This window comes from Girardinichthys multiradiatus, chromosome 20 (assembly GCF_021462225.1).
Source record: "Girardinichthys multiradiatus isolate DD_20200921_A chromosome 20, DD_fGirMul_XY1, whole genome shotgun sequence".
In the NCBI taxonomy this organism is placed as follows: Eukaryota; Metazoa; Chordata; class Actinopteri; order Cyprinodontiformes; family Goodeidae; genus Girardinichthys; species Girardinichthys multiradiatus.
The window spans coordinates 24,904,622-24,919,793 of NC_061812.1; the positions used below are offsets into that span (position 1 = coordinate 24,904,622).

Below are 15,172 nucleotides of genomic sequence, written 5' to 3' on the forward strand. Positions count from 1 at the left end.
GAAAATGTAACGATGAAATTAGTGTTTTAGTGAGGAATAATAAGGACAGACAGAAATCAGATGCATCAGACGATGCTGTTTTTATTGATTTGGCATGATCACTGCATGCTTGACATACTAAAGTGAACAAGTAACAAGTTACTCATATTATATGATTCCTTGTCACCACATACTGGAGGCACATTTTCTTTAACTCCTCTGATTCTTTGGTCTGAAATTGAAGGATAACAGTGACACAGTTCAGATTTTTTAAAATCAACAAGATACATAAACGAGACTCGTGTTAGAGATTTGCTTTTATACCTTGACAATTTCCCGACTCTTGGCTCTCAGCTTGTTGACCTGAGACTCGGCGATGTCAGCACGCTCCTGAGCTTCCTCCATCTCATGCTGCACCTTCTTGTATCTGGTCAAATGAGCGTTGGCCTGCTCCTCCTGTATAACAAGGCGCCAAAAGGTAAACTTTTCTGTGTTAAAATTGCATAAATATGCATAATGAATTTAGTTTGCTTACAGCCTCCTCAGCCTGTCGCTTGTAGGATTTCACTTTTAGCTGCACTTTGTCCACCAGATCCAGCAGTCTGACAATGTTCTTCTTGTCCTCCTCTGTCTGTTTGTAATCAGCATTTTAAGAGCATTGTAATGAAAATTTAAGAGTTGCTCAAACCTTTTAACAATTATTTTCCTACATCCATCTCTTTTTGTCATGTCTATAACCACAAACCTGATAGGTTAGCTCCTTCACTCTTCTTTCGTACTACTTGATAGCATCTGCACTGCGCCTCTGTTCAGCATCAACCTCATTCTCCAATTCACGAACCTTGATGAAAGAAAAATAAAACGATTGCAAAGACATCAATATATTTTCTTGACTTAAAGAAAAAATCTAAGAGAATGCTTTCCCTTCGACATACCATGGCTTCCAGTTTCTGGAGCTGCTTTTTCCCTCCCTTCATGGCTAGATTTTCAGCTTCATCCAAACGGTGCTGCAGGTCCTTCACTGTGATCTCCAGGTTCTTCTTCATCCTCTCTAAATGAGCGCTAGTGTCCTGCTCCTTCTTCAGCTCCTCTGCCATCATGGCAGCCTGAGGATTTCAGGTGTTTGTTTTGTTTAAACATTCATGGTCTACATTTATGAAAAGCTGGCTTTTGCACAGACAAGAATCGATATGACTCACATCAGTGATGGCTTTCTTGGCCTTTTCTTCAGCATTTCTTGCTTCCTGAACAGAATCCTCCACCTCACCTTGGATCTGGATAAAGTCAGCCTCCAGCTTCTTCTTGGTGTTGATAAGGCTGGTATTCTAAACAATTAATAGTCCATTTTATATAGAGTAATTGAATGTTTGGTATGTTGCATGTGCTGATTCGATGATCACATACCTGAGAATGCAGCAGTGCAACACGTTCACTAGCATCCACCAGCTCCTGTTCAGCCACTTTGCGGCTTCTCTCTGTCTGTGTGAGTTCAAGTTGTACACGAAGAATCTTGGATTCTTCATGCTCCAGGGTGGCCTTGAAAAAGAAATTACCCTGTTAATAATTATTAACTTCAATAACGATGTCAATTTGAAGCTAGTTTGGTCCAACTGATACCTCTGCCTCTTCAAGAGATGTTTGAAGTTCAGACTTCTCCGTCTCTACAACCTTTTTTGATTTTTTTAGTTCATGAATGGTTTTTCCAGTTTCACTCATTTGCTCAGTCAGATCAGAGATTTCCTCTGTGACAAAAAGATAAAACAGGTTGAATTTTGTCAAACATTTGAAACCAGTGGAACAATTTGTTCATATTTACTACATGGGAAATTCTGAGATTTGACTAACAGCGGTACAATACTTGATTGGTTTAAAAACATACAGTGCACAAAGAGTGATAAAGGTAACTTTAAACTCGATGGGACAATGTATGGATGTGTCGCTATATTGTTCAGATACTGTTCAGCTGTTAAATCTGTAACATTATGCAAAGTTCAAACACTTTCACTTCTTTTATTACTCAACTAAATATGTAAAATTCTTCATACGCTGCAGGTTCTTGTTCTCCCTCTTCAGGGTCTCCAGATGGTCCAGAGCTTCTTCATATGAATTTTTAAGCTTAAACATTTCAGTGCTCAGGGAGCGAGCTTCTTTTTGAGCTCCTTCCAGCTCTGCCTGGCTCTCTTCATACTTCTGCTTCCACTCTGCAAGAACCTGGAAAACCAGAGAAGCTAAATATTTGTTGCAAATTCGTGATTTTGTGTTATGCAGTAAGAACAAGACTGAAAATACAGTTAAAAACCTTGTCAAAGTTTCTCTGCTTCTTGTCCAGGTTTGCAGCCAGAGCATTAGCTCTCTCCACGTCGATCATCAAGTCCTCCACTTCACCCTGCAGCCTCTGTTTGGTCTTCTCCAGAGAGGCACATTTCGCATTCACGGCCTCGATGGACTCTTCCGCATCCTGAAGACGCTGGGCAAGCTTTTTCCTGCAGAGAAATTTATTTAAAAACTTTAAGTCATTTACAAAATCATATCATTACCTTATGAAAAACCATAACACTTACTTGGCCTCCTCGAGCTCCTCAGTGCGCTGAATGGCATCAGTTTCATACTTGGTTCTCCACTGAGCCACCTCGCTGTTAGCCTTGGACATAGCACGCTGCAGCTCAGCTTTGGCCTCCTGCTCCTCCTCATACTGCTCTCTGAGCAGATCACAGTCATGACGAGCCGACTGAACAGCATGAGCCAGAGCCTTCTTGGCCTACGAAAGAGTGAAATGTGTTAGTCTTTGTTATTCAAATAGGCAAAACATTGCAGTTGATGGTGCATACTTTAATTTCCTCTTCAATATGTCTCTTAAGTTCTTCAATTTGCGGAGTGTAAGCCTGTTTGCTCCTTGTCAGCTGAGAGATCAAGGCTTCTTTTTCCTCCAGCTGGCGACTAATTTCACCTAATTGAACAAAATAAAAAGATATATAAAAAAACAGCAGCTGTGAGGAAATTGTAAAAACCAAAATATAGATCAACAGTTTTACCATTCTCTGTTTGCAGTCTTGCCCTCTGTACGCCAATGTCATTCAGTTGTCGCACATTTTCTTCATTCTTCGTTTTAATCTCACTCAGTTGATCCTCAAGACTGCGACACATTTTCTCAAGATTTGCCTTAATTAGACAAAAGGTGCGTTGATTCAAAGAGCAATTTCCATAATGTTATAAACAGAGTGGCAGAGGTTTTGTGGTTTTACTTTAATGTACCTTTGCTTTTGCAATAGACTCCATGTTGCTTGAGAGGTCATCGATCTCCATCCTGTATTCGCTTTTCTCTTTCTCGAGCTTCTGTTTGACTCTCTGGAGGTTATCGATCTGCTCTCCCACCTCCGCCACGCTGTCAGCCTGCTTCTTACGGAGCGCTGCAGCCGTGGCCTCATGCTGTAGGGTGGCCTCTTCAAGGTCACGACGCAGCTTCTGAAACTCAGCCTCACGCTTTTTGTTCATCTCAATCTGAACAGCAGTGGCTCCTCCAGCTTCCTCCAGCCTCTCGCTGATCTCCTCAAGTTCTCTGGAGAGATCAGCTTTCTGCTTCTCCACCTTGGCCCGAGCAGCTCGCTCAGCTTCGATCTCCTCCTCTAGCTCCTCAATACGGGCCTAGCAATATTTCCAAGAAACACACAAGCAAAATTCAGGTCTGACTGTAATCTCAGAGTAATCCTGTCAACAAAGTTTAGTAAAACAACATTCTAAAGTAACCTGAAGTTCTTTTATCTTCTTTTGAAGCTAAGCACCAAGAATTTGCTCATCCTCAATTTTGCTCAGAAGCTGGCTTGTTTCAAAGTCCTTCCTGCAAAATAAAATATAAAAACATTTATGAATAATATTCAGGTTTTTATAAAATGTTGAGAAAATAGGCATTGTCTTATTATCAGAAGGTGTTTCTCTCAAATAGAGCTTTAAATTTGTGCTTCAGTTTTTTTGCAATTAAATGCTGTTTTTGATTCTTTGACCTGTTGGATTTACAGTTTTTCAATACAAGCTTATAAATACATAACATATTAAAGCTAAAATGTACTATATTCCAGTTTAACTGACTTCTCTTCTCTTCAGACTGCTGTTTGTCATTCTCCAGATCCATAATGGTTTCTTGAGCTAGTTTCAGATCTCCTTCAAGCTTTCGTTTGGCACGCTCAAGATCCATACGGAGCTTCTTTTCCTGCTCCAGGGAACCTTCTAGCTGTTTAAAACAAAATAAGAATATTTGATTTGTTTTTCATTTTAAAATATTGCTGTGAGCTTCTGTTATCCAATCTTACATCATCCACTTGCTGCTCCAGCTTTGTCTTGGCTTTAGTCAGAGCGTTGACTTTGTCCTCCTCTGCCTGCAGATCGGCCAGGATCTGCTGATGGGCCTCTTGGAGGGGCTTTTTCTCTTTTGTCAATTTAGCAATGGCCTCATCCTGAGAAGCCATTTCCTCAACCAGATTTTTAACCTGCATTGACAAATAAATTGTTTTAGTATTTTGCACAAATTGTACTTAAAACTAGAATGTGATTTATACATGCAAACCTTGTTTTCAGTGGCATGTTTCTCCTTTTCCACTTTGGCCAGAGTCAGCTCCAAGTCATCGATGTCCTTCTTCAACTCGGAGCACTCGTCCTCGAGTTTCCTCTTCTTTGCTGTTAGCTCAGCATTGATTTCCTCCTCATCCTCAAGTCTCTCAGTCGTCTCTTTGAGTTTGGCCTCAAGTTGGATCTTTGCTTTAATCAGCTGCTCGCACCTTTCCTCTGCATCTGCCAGGTTTTCACCCTCCTAGATTAGCAGAAGGAATAAAAGAGTGTGGTCAACTTTAGCAACACGAGTATCTTCAAAAATTAAATCCCTGTACTCCTAAACATACCGACTGAATCTGCAGCTGCAGGTGCAGGTCATTCTTCTCCTGAAGGAGAGAAACCATCTTCTCCTCCAGTTCTTTCTTCTTAGCCAAAGCTTTCACCAGCTCCTCTTTGGTCTTTTCAAAGTCCTCTTTCATTTGGGCCATCTCCTTCTCCGTCTCTGCACTCTTCAGCAGAGGTTTGATTTTGAAGTACAGCTTCATCCATGGCCAGGTTTTGACATTCATGAATGCGCGGATGTTGTACTGGATGGAGTAAATGGCTTCCCTGGAAATGTTAAATATTGATTTATTTATAGGTCCCAGATATTTGAAGCTTGCCTTTTATGTTTTAAGCGAAATGCATAAATCACCTGCGTTCCATCATTTTGACAAATTCGCATCTCATGAGGAAGCCTCTGCAGAGAACCTGAGTCATTGTGACCAGAATAGCAAGTTTTTCATCTCGCATCTCCTCAAGGAGACCAAGCAGACCAGCCTTAAAGAACACCTGAAAAGACATCGGTAACACATTTAAATCCTAGAAATTCTGAAAATCGTCCTCCTTGCACCAAAGCTGGTTATGGAGTACCACAGGGTTTGGTGCTTGGTTCAATTCTTTCTTAAATACTTGATAAAAGTATTACATAACATTGAACAAATCTCAGTCATAATGGTGGTGATACCCAACTATATTTTTCAGGAGGCCTGTAAAATCTTTAATTTTGTGCTTTAAACTCAGACAAGACAAGGCTTGCCTTTGGACCAGAACATTTGAAAAGCACATCTTACTGAATCATTTACTCTGTAAGGCATTAATGAAGGCTCCATTACTACCTGCACATAAATCTTCACCTTATATACACCATACCTTACTTATATTAAAGATATGACCAGCTGGCCATGGCAGATGTGCCTTTACAGCTACTGGACTATTACTCAGGGAGGTAGATCGCAGCATAGTCAGTAACTCAATGCATTCAGTTGAGCATCCATATGCAGACTTTATTGGATCTGAGTCTTATAAAAAATTAAACCCTGATTAATTAAATGTTACTTTACCTTTGTGTGTCCAAATTTGTACTGAGTGTGGTCAACATCTATAGAGCCCAGGAGCTTCTCAGAGGCCTTCTTGTTGTCAATGAATTGTCCCTCAGGGATGAGACTGGCATTCAGTACTTTGTATCTGATGAAAGGCAGAACCATTGTTGTTTTATTCATCTGTAAATTATGCAATCAAGGGGTAAATCCAGTATTTACCTCTGTTTGAAGTCTCCATAGGGGATCCTGCTGGGGAAGCCTTTCCTGCAGATCCTGATACTTTCCAGCACACCATTACACCTCAGCTGGTGGATGACCAGATGGTTCTCCATCAGACCTGAAATCCACAGAAATTTAGCCTGCTGACGTGTTACTGTCAGGTTTAACCAACCTAACAATACTTATAACAACACAAAAAGAAAAGAGAGACAAAGTATTAGTTCCTTTTACTCGCTTTGCGAGGAGAAACAGTCAAGATTTGCTCAGTTACAGATCTCGCACCGCTCTGAAGCCTATCTGTCCGCCTCCTCTTTTTATTGTCTTTCGGGGGTCCCTAGTTTACATAAACATTGTTCTCTAAAGGATGGGGGAAACCAACAACAGCATCGTAAACAGGTCATAAACAGCTTTATACATTAACAACACATTTCCCACAGTCTCCTCCAACTGGTAGGGTCAGTTGTGACTTTTGTTGTTGAGTGTAATCAGCCTTCATCTTTATGACCTCCTCAACTGGACTGCTTCCTTCTCTGCTAGTTCAGCTCCATTTATTATCCTGCAGACAAACTCATCACATCCTTTCTCACACATACATCATGAAAGGTTATATAATCAAATAGTCAAGTTAATAAATAGGAGAAACTATAAGACAAATCTTTATTCAATTATTCCAACAGTTACATATGTTTGGGTTACGAAAAACCTCAACTAAGGATTGAGCTTACCAGGAGTTTTTGATTCGTTTGGAATCAGGCAGCGTACAAAATGAGGATGAGTGCTCCTTAAGTTGGTCATCAGCTTGCCCACGTTCTCCTGAAAAATTAGGAAATTCAAATGTGTACATTAAATGTTAATAAGGGGGTCTGTACATCAAGTAGTTTTTTTGCTTTACAACATTTTTGTAGTGAGACATAGTAACATTTGGTAGTAGTTAGTCTTACTCACCCTGAACAAAGCTGATACAGTCTGAAATGACCCACCCTTCTTCTTGCGAACTTTCTTTCCACCACCCTCAGCTGCAGCATATACAAATTATTTACATCTTAAACTGACTTAATATGGTTTAATTAAACAATTACTTAAATTATTATTTAAAACTACTAACTCAAATGTTTGTTAAGAATATACTTCTTACCCTCTGCTGTTGAGATAGAGTATGCCCTATAATGCATATATAAACAAAGAATGTATACCTTCTCCTGAGGCATGGGACGCATACAGATAAGCCAAGAGTTTAGCAGAAGACCTCTGGTAAAGCTGCACCACAGTGTCATTGAGGGGGTCCTTGTTCTTTTCCAGCCAGCCAAGAACATTGTAGTCCACAGTGCCAGCATAGTGCATTAGAGAGAAATGAGCCTCAGCTTTGCCTTTGGCAGGCTTTGGCTTCTGGAAGGGAGCACTTTTTCCCAGATGTTGGTCATACAGTTTGCTCTTGAAGGTCATGTCGGTTGCTTTTGGAACAATACACTCCTCTTCAAGGATGGAGAAGATTCCCAGTGGCTGTCAGGATTTAAAGATACAATAAAAGACATTTCAAGGAATTAAAATGATTTTCTGTGTTGGTCAGTGTCTGTTTGAGCATGATGCTGACCTTCTCGATGAGCTCAATGCATGCAGCCAAGTCCATGCCAAAGTCAATGAACTCCCACTCAATTCCCTCTTTCTTGTACTCTTCTTGCTCCAGGACGAACATGTGATGGTTGAAGAACTGTTGCAGTTTTTCATTGGTGAAGTTGATGCAAAGCTGTTCCAAGCTGTTGAACTGTAAGAACACAGACTCTGTTAGATGTTTACTGTGCTGGTTTACTGATTTAAAGGTCAATCCATATGTTACTGACATCAAAGATTTCAAAGCCAGCGATGTCCAAGACACCGATAAAGAAGCTCCTTGGCTGCCTGGTGTCCAACATCTCGTTGATTTTGACGACCATCCACAAGAACATCTTCTCATAGACAGACTTGCAGAGAGCACTCACTCCATTGTTGACCTGATTTCAGATATAAAGTGCACCATATTAACACAGATTTTGACCTAAAAGCAAAATATTTAGAATAAATGAAACTTATCAAACTATGACAGTCATTTGTTTGTTGGTCTCATGAATTCATTACCTGGGGAACAGTTTGAACTTTGGTCACAAACTCGTTCCTGACCTTCACTCTGGTGTAACACAAAGCTTTGAGCAAATCGGCAGAGTTCAGACCCATGAGGTAGGCGATTTTATCGGCCACTAAAAAAAAATAAAATCTGCTCAGCCATCCTTCAAGACACAAGAACTGCAGGACTTCATATGTCTTCAAGGTCTGTTTTATACCTTCAGTGCCATCAGGCTCGGCCTGCTCTTCACGCTGCTTCTGCTTGAACTTCATGTTTCCATGATGCATCACAGCTCCTGTCAGTTTATACATGCTGATCTTTTCCTCTGGAGTGAAACCCTGGATGTCGATGGCGGTCTGTGAGTGATTAGAGAAACAATTTGTAGCACTGAGTACAGTGTTCAAGAATATATTGACTATATAGGTGGCTGATAAAGCACCATGAGATCATGCAGATTAAGATCGTGTTTACAATCTGCCAAAACAGAGAGAGAGATGGCAATATTGGCTATTAAGCTATTGTTTTAAGAACCAGCTTTTATGTAGTAAGAGTTTGCTTTATCTGAGTTTTGCTGTTGCTTAGTTTCAGATTGGAACATGTTTGTTGAGTTAGGCAGAACAGTCCCAGACCAACTGTAGCTTAGAAGAAATTGTGACATGTTTGCCATATCTCTCAACCCTAGTTGTATTGTATTGTTGGTATAATGAAAAATAATTTGAACATGTCTTACATCAGTGGCCATGAATTCTTCAATGTCATTGATACTCTTCACACTGATTTCACCCTGACTGATCATGGGATAGTCGTAGGGATTAGTGGTAATTAGAAGAGCCTCTGTAACACAAAATACATCTTCACACATTTTATATACAAACAGCGTATACTGAGGCAGTGTTATTGATCAGCTGCAGAATAACAGGAACATTACTTTGTTTCTAACCTATTAGCTCAGGTTTGTGGCCTGTTGTGAGCTGATAGAAGATATGGTAGCTCCTCTCAGCAGACAGCTGGAACGTCACTCGAGACTTCTCCAGCAGATCTGTGTGGATGCAGGTTGTTAACAATATAAGGAAATGTCTTTTTTAACATTACTGAAGATTTAAACACAAAGTTTTACATGTTTCAATATCAGCGGAAGCCAGCTTTCCAGTTGAACCAAAGTGAATTCTGATGAATTTTCCCTGTGTGGAAACAGGAAAACATCTTAATGAAAACTCTGCTGCCATGAATGGAAACAGGTGAGAGTTTCAACTTTAACTTACAAAACGGGAAGAATTGTCATTCCTCACAGTCTTGGCATTACCATAAGCCTCCAACAGTGGGTTGGCTGCAATGATCTGGTCTTCCAGTGAACCCTGGAGGCAACATTTATCTCATCTGTTGAACACTTCTTGGTTTACTTGTTCACATCATTTTGTTGCTGTGCAACGTCACTAACCTGCATTTTCCCTGAAGCTATTTCAGCTTTCTTTCCAGAGGCTACTGCAATTGTCGCAAAGTACTGGATGACACGTTTGGTGTTCACAGTCTTCCCTGCACCAGATTCTCCGCTGGTTTGAAGATATACAATTTAAGTAGAAAAATACTAATGCAATGAATGTTGGAAATTACACATTTTCTAAAATATTTGGCACTTACGTAATCAGGATTGACTGGTTTTCTCTATCTGTGAGATGAAAAATGATGCACAAATGTTAGAGGTGCATGTTTGAGATGTGACTGCTGTGTTTATGTACTGATTATAGAAAGGTCTATACCTTGGAGCATGAACTGATATGCATTATCAGAGATGGAGAAGATGTGGGCTGGAGCTTCAATTCTCTTCTTCCCCCTGTATGCTGAAACAACCACTGAATCGTAGACTGGCAGCCACTTGTAGGGGTTCACAGTGACACAGAACAACCCAGAGTAGGTCTGCAGGGTCACAGACGATCATTTATAATGCAAGTTTTTCCTGTAGTCATACGTTTCAGCTACAAATGTTCAGATAAAGACTAACTTACATAGATCATCCGTGCTGCATAGCGCTCTTTGAGGTTATACAGCACAGCAGGCTCCTCAATTTTATCAAACTTTGGAGGGTTAATGGGGAAGATTTCATCTTCCTTCACGGTGATACTCTGTTGTAGTGTTCAAAAGACACAAACATACTCAGAATGGCTATGTGTGCAGTGTTACACCACATTTCCGACATGTTTTCGCAAAATGAACAGGAATGGTTTTACACAATCATTTGTGTGGTGCCTCCTGGAAAATGCCAGGCCTCTTTCTCCTGTAAGGACTCAAGTTGGCATCACTGAAAAAGCTAGCACAAAGTCCAATAAACTTTGTTTGCCTTGTAAAAAGTGACCATGTTGCAGCCTAAAAGGTTCCTCAGCGCTACCAAATCAATGTTTAGTAGGCCTTTGGTTGGTGACTTTAAAGCAAGGTCCAAATCACCTTGCCGTATATTGGTTTATGTATTTTCAGATTGCTGTATCCAGAGCAGTGGAATCAGAAAACACCTTCAATATTGAAATATTCCCACCTTTTAAGCTTTTGTTTTTATACAATACCTAGTTTAGTAAAAGAGGTAACTTGTTTAACAATTTCAGCATTCATGAAGAAGTTTTATGAGATTTTACATTTGATCAAAGTTTGATTAATTTATTTTCTGAACCTCTACTTTTAGTCTAATGACTGTGTTCAGTACACAGTTGAGCCTGTCTGTGAGCATCACCCAACTGATGATATTGATTTTTTAAAATCCAAGTTTAAAAGAGGGTGAAGAAGTTTAACCTCCAATGTTGCTTCCTTACCTTCTCAGTAAGAGTCTCCACGGTGGCTTTGCTGCCCTCTCTCTTTACTAGTTTCCCCTTCGAGTACATCTCAGTGGGCTCAGACACAAAGTATGCCGATTTGGCGTCAAAGGGGGTGTTCTGAGCTTCGAGATGCTCTTTTTCTGGCTTGCGGAGGTACAGGTCCTTCTCAAAAAATTAGCATATTGTGATAAAGTTCATTATTTTCCATAATGTCATGATGAAAATTTAACATTCATATATTTTAGGTTCATTGCACACTAACTGAAATATTTCAGGTCTTTTATTGTCTTAATACGGATGATTTTGGCATACAGCTCATGAAAACCCAAAATTCCTATCTCACAAAATTAGCATATCATTAAAAGGGTCTCTAAACGAGCTATGAACCTAATCATCTGAATCAACGAGTTAACTCTAAACACCTGCAAAAGATTCCTGAGGCCTTTAAAACTCCCAGCCTGGTTCATCACTCAAAACCCCAATCATGGGTAAGACTGCTGACCTGACTGCTGTCCAGAAGGCCACTATTGACACCCTCAAGCAAGAGGGTAAGACACAGAAAGAAATTTCTGAACGAATAGGCTGTTCCCAGAGTGCTGTATCAAGGCACCTCAGTGGGAAGTCTGTGGGAAGGAAAAATGTGGCAGAAAACGCTGCACAATGAGAAGAGGTGACCGGACCCTGAGGAAGATTGTGGAGAAGGGCCGATTCCAGACCTTGGGGGACCTGCGGAACCAGTGGACTGAGTCTGGAGTAGAAACATCCAGAGCCACCGTGCACAGGCGTGTGCAGGAAATGGGCTACAGGTGCCGCATTCCCCAGTCCTGGGCTACAGAGAAGCAGCACTGGACTGTTGCTCAGTGTCCCAAAGTACTTTTTTCGGATGAAAGCAAATTCTGCATGTCATTCGGAAATCAAGGTGCCAGAGTCTGGAGGAAGACTGGGGAGAAGGAAATGCCAAAATGCCAGAAGTCCAGTGTCAAGTACCCACAGTCAGTGATGGTCTGGGGTGCCGTGTCAGCTGCTGGTGTTGGTCCACTGTGTTTTATCAAGGGCAGGGTCAATGCAGCTAGCTATCAGGAGATTTTGGAGCACTTCATGCTTCCATCTGCTGAAAAGCTTTATGGAGATGAAGATTTCATTTTTCAGCACGACCTGGCACTTGCTCACAGTGTCAAAACCACTGGTAAATGGTTTACTGACCATGGTATCACTGTGCTCAATTGGCCTGCCAACTCCCCTGACCTGAACCCCATAGAGAATCTGTGGGATATTGTGAAGAGAACGTTGAGAGACTCAAGACCCAACACTCTGGATGAGCTAAAGGCCGCTATCGAAGCATCCTGGGCCTCCATAAGGCCTCAGCAGTGCCACAGGCTGATTGCCTCCATGCCACGCCACATTGAAGGAGTCATTTCTGCAAAAGGATTCCCGACCAAGTATTGAGTGCATAACTGTACATGATTATTTGAAGGTTGACGTTTTTTGTATTAAAAACACTTTTCTTTTATTGGTCGGATGAAATATGCTAATTTTGTGAGATAGGAATTTTGGGTTTTCATGAGCTGTATGCCAAAATCATCCGTATTAAGACAATAAAAGACCTGAAATATTTCAGTTAGTGTGCAATGAATCTAAAATATATAAATGTTAAATTTTCATCATTACATTATGGAAAATAATGAACTTTATCACAATATGCTAATATTTTGAGAAGGACCTGTATATGGCCGCCGGGCCAAAACACTCCATCTTCGCATCCGTACTCATGGCTCCGCTGTAAAAATAGGTAACCCCAAAATATGTTTAAGGAAAATACACTTAATAACAATGTATATACTTGAAAAAAGTTAAAATAAAAAACTTAAGATTTAACCATATTTAAAAATAGCTAAATGCGGACAACACAATATGTTACTCTTTATGCAGAATATATTTTTATTTTTCCTTTTTCTTTTGGCAGATTTGCTAATTAGCCTCATTTACCTTTTAGCACACCAGCTGAGTAGAAGGTATTGTAGCAGATGTCAGGGCAGAGTTTTAGATAAAAGAAAGCAAATTAAGGTAACTGGTGCTACTTGGTGAATATTTAATACTTAATTTAAAAAAATGTTCAAACAGCTTTCATCAAGATTAAATCTTTCATATAAATTGTACCATTTTCCGTGGTCAGATTTGGTATTGAAGAATGTGACAGTATCTCTAGTAACTTACTTTTGCTGGGTGGCTCTCAAGGGTGCTGTTTGCTGCTCCTTTTTATATGGTCTGATGGTAGCCTGTCACATGTTTGTTGCTGTATTTGGTCTTGTCGCCTGTCATTACACTTTTGAAGAATTGCCTGTCTCTATTCTGCCAATAGGGTTTATGGTTGTTGGATGCCATTCATCTCGATAATAGATCTCAGGAAAATCCTAAATAATTATTAAATACATTTTTGATTTAGTTATGGGATTCCTTAGAAATCCTTCTAAGTCATACGTCTGATTTAGGTTGCTTTGTTTCCTTAGACTGTTCTCAAGAAATGTGGTGATTAAACCTACATTTTTTCCTATCAGTGCACTTATTTAGTTTATCTATCATGCAAATGTGTGAGTTAACACTTTCTTGACTGATGTTGGCTTAATTCATGTGAAGCTGAATCAGAAGTTGCAGAAATTCCAAAGGTGTAACTAAATCATGTTTTTAATGCTCTCTGGCACCAAAGCAAACTCCGCTATGCTTCTGTAAGTCTTTAAAAAGTCACCAGTATCAAGTTTCAGAGTCCTTACAGGTCAGAAATGATTAAAACATAAAATGTGTTCCACTGGGCTTTGCAGAAAAGGAGGGATTGCCAAAGGGATTATTTCACACAGCAGTGCCAACAGCTGCTCTTATTCTTCTTCTTAAGGGATAGACAAGGGAGGCTGAGACAATCGCTAAATGTGGAGCTGCTGAGGGATGGGTTACAGCTATTCTTCCTCATGGTTTTAAAAATGACCCCACAATGACAGCTTTTTTTTTGTATCAAATCATGTTTTTGAAAGCATTAGTCCATCTTGTTTGATTGAAGCTTGTGGAAGAAGTTACCGAAGGCAGGGCTTGTTTTGTCAGGAACTTCAGACATAGCTGGCACTTGTTAAAATGAAAAGAAATTCATTTTCATACCTAGAAGATATGACAGACCCCTGTATTTAGCAATGGATGGCATGATGCCTGTGTCGAAGCCTTCTGTCTAATAAGGACAGATTTCAAATATAGCACCTAGGTTGTGATGATGCTCAAGGAATACACCACATGCTCAAGAGACATATTGTGTTTTTATGGCCTTTGATATAGGTGTGTCAGCTGCTGTATTTGTCAAAGAGCAACAGCTGGGTTCAGAATAACAAACCAAGGTGAGTGCTGAGCAGCATTCCAGTCTATTAAGTGGCTACAAACAGCACAGATATACATTTACACAAAAAGCACCATCTGTTCAGCTTTGTAAGTACATTTTAGTATATTGTGTCTGTAATCTGTATTCATTATTTTATTTTTTGTAGTACTGCAAGTTTGAGATGTGAAGTTAAGAATAGAAGACGTGGAGATGGAAGTGAATTTCAAAATTTTCCTAAAGTTGCATTTTTAAACTATTTGAGCTGTAGTTTAAAAAGGTAAAAAAACGGCTTTTAAAACATTTTAGCATCTATGTGTGTGTTTTTTAACCTTTGCAACTGTGGAGCCTCACAAGTTGTGAGAATCACAGTCATCAGTACCTTATGAACATATTCATCCGTTTTATCTTTCTATTTTATAAATGTTTAAACGTCCTTTTTGGCAGCCTTGTATACTGCTTTTTAATGCATGCTTTTGAAAGTTTGTACCTAAATAGCGTTCAAAAGATTACTGAGTTAGACATCTTTTATTCTGATGAATGTCCAAAGGTGTTTGTTTTTAGCAACATCAGTTAAGTTAAGATTTAAGTTTTCAAATGTGGACTCTGGTTATTTGCCTGTCTTGTTTAAGAGCCCTGGGAATAGGATGTGAGAAGGTGAGGAGTCTCATTTTAAAAGCTAATGGCTTTATCAAATACATGAAATTTATCGTCATCATATAATCTAAACTATTTTTAGATTCTTAGAAAGCACACAGACTGGTTTTTATCACACAACTGGCTTTGCATGCTGCCTATTATTCTTAAATTATATTCTGTC

The 15,172-nt window shown here is 39.8% G+C and overlaps 1 pseudogene; it reads right to left on the reverse strand.

The window, feature by feature from the left end:
- Positions 1-56: 56 nt before the first annotated feature.
- On the reverse strand, positions 57-13,319 carry LOC124856130 (annotated as a pseudogene).
- Between the last annotated feature and the right edge of the window lie 1,853 nt (positions 13,320-15,172).